The sequence below is a fragment of the Salvia miltiorrhiza genome, chromosome 7 (assembly GCF_028751815.1).
Source record: "Salvia miltiorrhiza cultivar Shanhuang (shh) chromosome 7, IMPLAD_Smil_shh, whole genome shotgun sequence".
Lineage (NCBI taxonomy): Eukaryota > Viridiplantae > Streptophyta > Magnoliopsida > Lamiales > Lamiaceae > Salvia > Salvia miltiorrhiza.
The window spans coordinates 37,646,309-37,655,020 of NC_080393.1; the positions used below are offsets into that span (position 1 = coordinate 37,646,309).

Here is an 8,712-nt window from a genome sequence, read left to right on the forward strand (position 1 = left end):
ATTTTGTGACATTATAATTAGTTTGACGTAGTGGTTTGGGACATATGTGACGTCATAGTGAAAAATGTCGAGTTGTATTGAAACATAAATTATTTATTTGCAAAAAATCTATTTAATGTTGTAAAACATACAACACCTTTTGCATCACTTTGTTATTATTTCACAAATTTTGAATCAACACAATATATATCACTCAACTGAAAGAAGCATATCAATTTTTTAAAATATGAAAGTAAATTTAGTGTAAATGTCAAATTGAAAAATAACATATTGTTCAAAAATCTAATATCAAACATCAAAGTCTAAATTTATCTAACTATGCAAAAATGTAAATCCTATAAATGACAAAAGAAACATTCAACGTCATTTCGACTTCCTCTTGCTTTTCCTTGTTGCACTTTTCCTTTGTTCCTACATAAATTCAACAAAATAATTCATACATATATTAAGTAAATTAATTAAAAAAGTATATTGATAATAATACCTGGAGAGGTGCATCATCTAAATGAATATTCATATTGTTCTCATCCGAGTTGTTCAACTCTTCTCTCATCTAATAAGTTCGTCAAAGATAAAACTATTATGAAAATGCTGGAATATAATATACTTTGAAAATTACTATTAAAATTTTGATCATTTACCTCAAAATTATCATTTGCTTCCCTCAAATTCTCCAAGGTCATGTTCAAAAATTCATCGGATGTTGACCCATTATTGGGAACTTGAATGCGTTGAGAATTGAATGATCCGAATACCCTGCATATTATAATATAAAGTGTAAGTTAGAAAACACCTTATAAAGTAAATAAGGTACATAATACTAACTTATATTTACATTATGACTCTAATGTGAGAAGTCAAGCATGAAGCATCTCCGTTTGCGAGGAATAGTTATCTTTCAATTGATTCTTCAACTGATACTTCAGTTGGTATCTGCAGTCTTCAGTCTTCGTTCTTCAGTCTTCAGTCTTCAGTCTTCGACACCGCAACTAAACTAGAAACGAACTCTAACACTTGAGTTCAAAACGATTCTAGTCTATTACATATAAGTCCTATGAATTTTGGTATCATCAAAACAAGGGTTAGGATATTCCACAAGGTTCCCAACAAAACTAAAACATATAAAGTTGAAATTGACATTTGTCCTTTCTCATTTGATCTTCTCCATATATATATACTAGCATTAGCACCTTGTCCAATGCACGAGAAATGTTTTTATAATTTTATATTTATATAACTTGATATCAACTCAGTTATCATATTTATAAATATATTTAAAAAATTAAGTTTAACTGAATATATTTGAGTTGAATTTAAAAGAATAAAAAAATAAATAAAGAAGATGTCACAATTATAAATATTTTTTTCTGGAAAGGTAAAAAAATTAAAAATAGATTTATTCAGAAAAAAAAAAGATGAGAGATGAGAGAGATTTTTTAAAATTTTAATTTTTAAATAAATATAATTTTAACATTTTAAATCAAATATTTATATAAAATATATTAAATTAAAGCTCTTATCGTGATCTTTAATTGATATGCATATTACATATTTTATAATTAGTCGAATTTCACAATTTTAGAAAGAAATAAAACAAAAAAAATTAGAAGATAAAGAAAAAGAAAATAAAAAGAAAGAATATAGTTTATAAACCTTCAATTTTCTAATAATTAACTACAAAATTGCCACTCAATTTTAAAATTGATTTCAAATTGAAAAATTGCCTTTTTAATATATTATATTATAGATATATACACATATAAATTATTTATAATTTTCTTGATAAATTTTATGATAATCTCAAATATTACTTAATGGAATATGACTAATTACAAATGTATTAATTTTATTTATATTAAATATTACTTTTGGTTATACCAAATATTACCTTTGCTCATATTACTTAATGAAAATATGACTTCTTTAAATAACAAATATTACTTTTGACCATATCAAATATTACTTTTGCTCATATTAAATATTACTTCTGTTCATGTCAAATATTACTTAATATAAACATTACTTGTTCTATTTACAAATATTACTTTTGCTCATGAACAATATTACTTTTGGTCATATCAAATATTACTTAATGGAATATGACTTATTCTAATACCTCATATGTCCCCCAAATAACTTTGTAGTAAGCGACGACACAAGTTTTAAGAGAAAGTTGTTAAGTGTATAGACAATGAAGAAAAAATGTTATAATTAGTATTGAAAGTAGTGAAAAGTGTAATAATTAGTATTGAGAATAATGAAAGAAAATATAGGACGTTATTTAGGGAGTAATATTATTTTTACTTATATCAAATATTACTTTTGCTCGTATCAATTATTACTTAACGGGAATATGACTTCTTTTAATAACAAATACTTACCTTTGCTCATATCAAATATTACTTTTGCTTATATCAAATATTACTTATTCTAATAACAATTATTACTTTTGCTCATATCAAATATTAATTTTTCTAATAATAAATAGTACTCCCTCCGTCCCAAGTAAGTTGACACGTTTCTTTTCGGCACGAGAATTAAGAAGTTGTAGATTAGTGTTTTAAGTGTATTGGTAATAAAGTATAAAAATGATAATGATAAAGTAGAAAAGAGAATGTGATAAAGTAGGAGAGAGAATGTAATAAAGTGATAAAGTATGAGAGACAATGTGATAAAGTAGGAGAAAGAATGTAATAAGGGAATACTTAATTAGTGTTAATTAAGTGTTTAAAATCCCTTATTTTTTCTAAATATAGAAACGTGTCATCTTTGTTGGGACGGCTCAAAAAGGAATACGTGTCATCTTAGTTGGGACAGAGGGAGTATTACTTTTTGCTCTTATCAAATATTACTTAATAGAAATATGACTTCTTCTAATAATACTTTTGCTCATAATAAATATTATTATTCAATAGAAATATTTCTTCTGCTCGTATCAAATATTATTTTTTCTAATAACAAGTTTATTGATATGAGCAAAACTAATGCTCCCTCCGTCCCACTAAAGTTGGCTACATTTCCATTTTGGGTGTCCCACTAAAGTTGGTCACTTTCTAAAAATGGCAAAAAATTAACTTAATTAAAGCCACTATTTATTTTAGTTAAGTTCCAATTAGTTCATTTAATTAAAATTTTCTAATTAAATCTAAATCCTATTTATTTAAAAACACACACACACACAAAACACACACTAACACACGCACACAGCCACCCCACCTCCCCCCAGCGCCCCACCCCTTCTCTCTTATTCTCCGGCGGGTGCCACCCCCATGGTCGCCGCCGCCTCCTCTCGCCCCTCCGGCCGCCGTCGTCGTGGTCTTCGCCGCGACCACCGCCGACCCTTTCCCTCTCCCTGGCCTCTGCTCTCTTCCTCTCGCCCCACCCCCTTCTCTCTTCTTCTCCGGCGGGTGCCACCCGCATGGTCGCCGTCGCCTCCTCTCGCCCCTCCGGCCGTCGTCTTCGTCTGCACAGATCTGGTTTTCATTTAATCACACAAACACAAATTCATTTAATCACACACAAACACACTCGTCTGCACAGATCTGGTTTTCTAAAGATTTCAGGTACAAGATCTGGTTTTCTAAAGATCTCGCCTTCACAGTGTTTGGGGGCAAGATCTTGTTTTTGATTTCTGGTTTTTGAGTGGATTTTGAAGGGTTCTGGTTGGCGGCGGTGGTGGTTGTTGGCGATGGTGGTGGTGGTTGTTGGCAGATTTGAGGGTGGTCGGTGCCGAAAAAAAGAAGAGGAGGAAGAAAAAACTGATGGTGGTCGGTGGTGGTGGTGCTCCGGTCGCCGGCGACTTCCTCGTTGCTGGCAGATTTGAATTGTTTCTTGGATTGGGAGGGAGACGAGGGGGACAGAGGGAGACGAGGGTGGCGGCGACTTCGCTGGAGGAGGGGGTGGCTGATGCCGGCGACTTCGCCGGAGGAGGGGGTGACTGATGCCGGTAGGGGTGTCAAAACGGGATGCGGGTATCGGGTTACCCGTCCCGTACCCGATACCCGGTCGGGTATCGGGTACCCGATACCCGCAATAAACGGGAACCGGGTCGGGATCGGGAATCATGGTGTGAAATTTCGCGGGTATCGGGTATACCCGTCGGGTACCGGGTATACCCGGATACCCGCATCTAATATTAACATAATATAAATTTTATATTTTTATTAATTTTTAATAATAGTAATTAGTAAAATTAAAATTTTTACCCTAATATTTTCATTTTCACAGTGAACACGTCAGACGTGACTCGTGAGTTTCTACTCATCCCTCCCAACTCCCAAATCTTCCACCGCCGTCCCTCTGCAACTTCGCCTCCCGCCGTCTGAGCCGCCCGCCGGTAAGTTTTTTTTTCTTGTCTGCTCAGTGCTTACCCAGTTACCTGCGTCGTCGACGCTTAATCTCACCCGCGCCGCGCGGTTTCTGTCTCAGGCGTCGACACCACTCCAGCGTCACGCACGGCCTTCACCTGCCTTGTTTCCGGCGTCCGAAGGCCTGAAATCGAATAGCGTCCGGCGGTCAGAAGGTAAGGGTATTATTTTTCCATATTTTCTCCTCAGCCTGCGAATGATTTTGCTGCGATTCTGTGAATTTTTTTGAGACTTTGAGTTTGAGTTATTGTGAAGATTTTACTGAATCACTGAATTGCATGAAATTGTTTTGAATCACCGAATGGGTTTGATTTGAACCACTGCATGAAGTTTTGTATGCAGACTGCATGAAATTGATTTGTCTCAGACATTTGATTTGAATAATTTGATAATGGAATTATGGAATGGCCGAATGGGTGAAAAGTGAAAAATAGGCGGGTAGGCGGGTACCCGCGCCGGGTACCCGCGCCGGGTATTAGGGTACCCGGAGGTATAGGCGGGACGGGTATCGGGTGGCAGTTTTACCACAAAGTCGGGGTCGGGTACCCGCAATTTTCGGGTAGGGTACCCGACCCGCCCCGAATAGACACCCCTAGATGCCGGCGACTTTGCCGGAGGTGGGTGGCAGTGGATGAAGAAGAAAGTGAAAGGAGGAAGAAATTATTTTAATTAACTCAATAATTTTGATGGGCTCCACTCAATTAAAACATAACACTCCATTTCTTAATCTCCGTGCCGAAACAAATGTAGCCAACTTTAGCGGGACGGAGGGAGTATGTGTTATTAGAAGAAGTTATATTTTCGTTAAGTAATATTTTATATCAGTGGAAATAATATTTGTTATTAGAAGAAGTTGTATTTACGTGGAGTATTTTATATGAGCAAAAATATTAATATAAATAAATACACTTCAACTATAAAAAAAATATGAAAAAAAAACTATAAAAACCAAAAGTAACGCAAATAAACTAAAAAAAATAGCTCGAAAAATGTTTTGAAAAAACGAAATAAACAAAAGAAACGCAGCAATTAAACTAAAGAAAAATAGCTCAAAAAATGTTGGAAAAAAAAAAAGAAAAGAAAAGAAAAACGCAAATAAACTAAAAAAAATTGCTTAAAAAAAGGTACAAAAATAATGACGTCAGTGAGAATCGAACTCCCAACGCTCATGGTTTTAAAAATAATGTCCTTACCACTAGGCTACGGAAAGTGATTTGTTAACATGTCTAAAACGTAATTATATTTCATTTCATTCCGGTCTCATATATTAGACCGGTCCTATGCAAGTCCACTTCATAACTAATTTGTTTTGATGGAGTATTCAAAAATTGTCTTTTTCTTATTTCTCTTTTTCTCAGATTAGTTCGAAGAGGTGGACAAGTATTTGTTTTTTTAATTCTCAGTCAATTTAGAATTCTTTCTAATAATTAAATTAATAATCAAAATATAGTTATATGTATATATTTTTTTTTGTATATATAATTCTACATTATATATATATATATATATATCTAAATTTATTTATATTTTGCATAATACAATTAATTTGATAAAATTTAACCAAATATATAAATCTAATATTTTAGAATCAGATTTAACTACCATGACAAAATCTGTGCCAAACAAATGAGCCATAAATAATTAAGGTAAAAAGAGCTCATTTGGATGATGATTGCATACGCTTTACTATATTATGCATAAGTAATTTAAATTCGATATAAACATAATTTAATCACTTACATAAATAAAATTACGTAAATATAAATGTAATTTTAATATGAATATTAAAAGTTTATAACGATGTATAATTGCGTTAAACTCAACATCTACTACAGATCTATAATATACAATTATCAATTGTATACATTAACTATAGATCATTTTTCTATATTAATCAACTTGTAAAAGTTGCAAGTTCTCAATAGACACATAAATGTTTAATTTATTTAAATTTATCACAAGACTGAAATTCGTTTAAATTTGCTACACTGGATTTGATTTGTGAAATAAATTATGAGAATTTTGATACATAAAAATGAGTGTCACATATACATATTTAGATGACACAAAATTGATGTAAATATATGACACTTATGCAACGATATTCTAAATATGTGATATAATTATGACATTGTATGAAAGAGTCGCAAATAAATTGTCGTAATTTTGCGACATAATAATGAATGCCGCATCTGTGTCACTTAATTGCGACACAATCTTTAGATGACGCACAGTTGACGTAAATATACGACATTAATGCAACACAATTATAAACATAATAAAATGACACAATTTTGAGACATAAAAATAAAGGTCGCATATGTGTCACTAAAATATGACACAATACTTAGATGACGCACAATTGACGTAAATATACGACACTAAAAGCGTAAGTGTGGTAATTTTACGTCACATACATGTAGTGTCGCATTTCATGTTCCAAAAATGTGCTAGTTTGTGATGAAGATCCATCTATTCAAAATTTTGGAACATGATAAGGAACTCTAAAAAACTAAACTATGTCTTTAGGACTTAAAGACAAGTCTCCAATTGCAACAACTGCGACTCTAGTCACGTTGCCTATGAAGACAATTATCTCATCACTTCTCAGCTTCCTTGTCAGCTTAAAAAGCCATGCAAGGTGTAACAATCATTATCAATTTCTCTCGTTATCTACTACTCACAACTGACTAGAAAACGAGCTGACATGTCTTAGTTACTACAGCAAGTGAAGTACCTTAACCCCTTGCCTTGAGTATTGAAAGAAAAATTCTCCAATACTCAATCTTATCACACCACTACTCCCACTATTTCCCTTGTCTTTCTTGCCCCTTAGACCCTTCTTCTTCCCGTCTTTCGACGAAGAAGATGGCTCTTCTTTGGCAATAACAAGTGCTTACACATCTCTTTCCCACAACTTCCTTAGCCGTAACTAGAGCATTCAACAACTCAAAAGAGTATTATCCTTCTTGCTCATAACAGCGTTGAGGCGAAAGTTCTTAATTAAAAGACTCGGGAAGATAGTTCAGGATAATATCGACTTTTGCCTCACCGTCTTTACTCCCACTGAGAAAGTCAAGTCCATCAAACAAGTTTGCCATGTGCATGACATGCTCGTGCACTGAGCTATACTCGTTCATAACAAGATTACTCTCATCAAATTTAAACGAGTAGCCCAGTCCGACTCTCCGAACATTTTTCTTAAGATTCGGCATGATGCTAAGAGCATCGTCCATGCCCTGATGTTAGAGTTGCAAGATTTTTGACATTATTCTCATAATATAGCATTTAGCCACATTATTCGTCACATGCCACCTTTTATGCGGTTCATTTTTTCCATCAGTTGTCTCATCATTCGAACAAATAGAATGTGGAGTAGTAAGCAACAAAAAAATGTGCTAGTTTGTGATGAAGATAAACTCTAAAAAGCGTTTCCATATATATATGGACCGGTTAAAGACTTTGTGCAAGAATAAATAAACAAAAAGAGACATAGACATATCTGAAAGTAAACAAAATAAACATGTAAGAACATGAAACACATTATTCGTAACAATAATATTGTAACCTTTTGATAAAACAATATTAATTGAAACCTCCAACCGCTCAAGGAATCTCATATGCAAGCCACGCGGGTGGACGTTTACACACGAACTCCTCAACCAGACCATTTACCTAGTCATTTAATTTTCATCAATGTCAACTTAACCTTTTGACAAAGGAAATTAATAGTTGGACTTTAACTAGACCATATCATTATCAAGAAGGGACTCCGCGGGGAGTTGTACATTGTACTTGATATGATATCTAAGCAATGACCACAATTTAACCTTGACAATTAAATTCTCGAAATTGGCATACTCACTCAGACCATACCGCTTTCAATTTAATTTCTTGGTTATCTTATTTAATTCCATTTTCCAAAGTACTCGCGAAAATCATACAAGTAAGCCATGTGGGTTGACGTTTACTGCATAACTCTCACTACTTTAATGGATTTAAATATTTTTATAGAAACCTCCTCTGACAAACTTATGAAAGAACAAATATGAAGTAAGCCACGCGGGTGGACGTTTACTCACATCGCCAATCACTTTGTCTAGAGACCGCTTGTGGAGGTCTAAAATAATTTTTGAAGCACTTTAAAAATTATTAAAACTGCTTAGTCTTTTTCTTTCAAAAGGTTTGATCATGCTCAACACATAATCCTAAACATGCTCTTCTAGAACGCAACACGTAAAACATGCTCGCAGAATTTTAAAAACATGCTTAAGAAAACGATAAACCTAGCATGCTTGTCTAAGCGCAGTTAATAAACACATATTAACAAGCAAAGACAAAAAAA

At 33.4% G+C, this 8,712-nt stretch overlaps 1 long non-coding RNA gene across 1 annotated transcript; it reads right to left on the minus strand.

Annotated features, from left to right (window-relative positions):
* Nucleotides 1–204: 204 nt before the first annotated feature.
* LOC130992867 (uncharacterized) lies at nt 205–893 on the minus strand. The gene is made up of 3 exons (XR_009091452.1): nt 642–893; nt 485–553; nt 205–411 (listed from the first exon to the last, which is right to left on the minus strand). It is a non-coding gene; the product is annotated as an uncharacterized LOC130992867 (long non-coding RNA).
* Between the last annotated feature and the right edge of the window lie 7,819 nt (nt 894–8,712).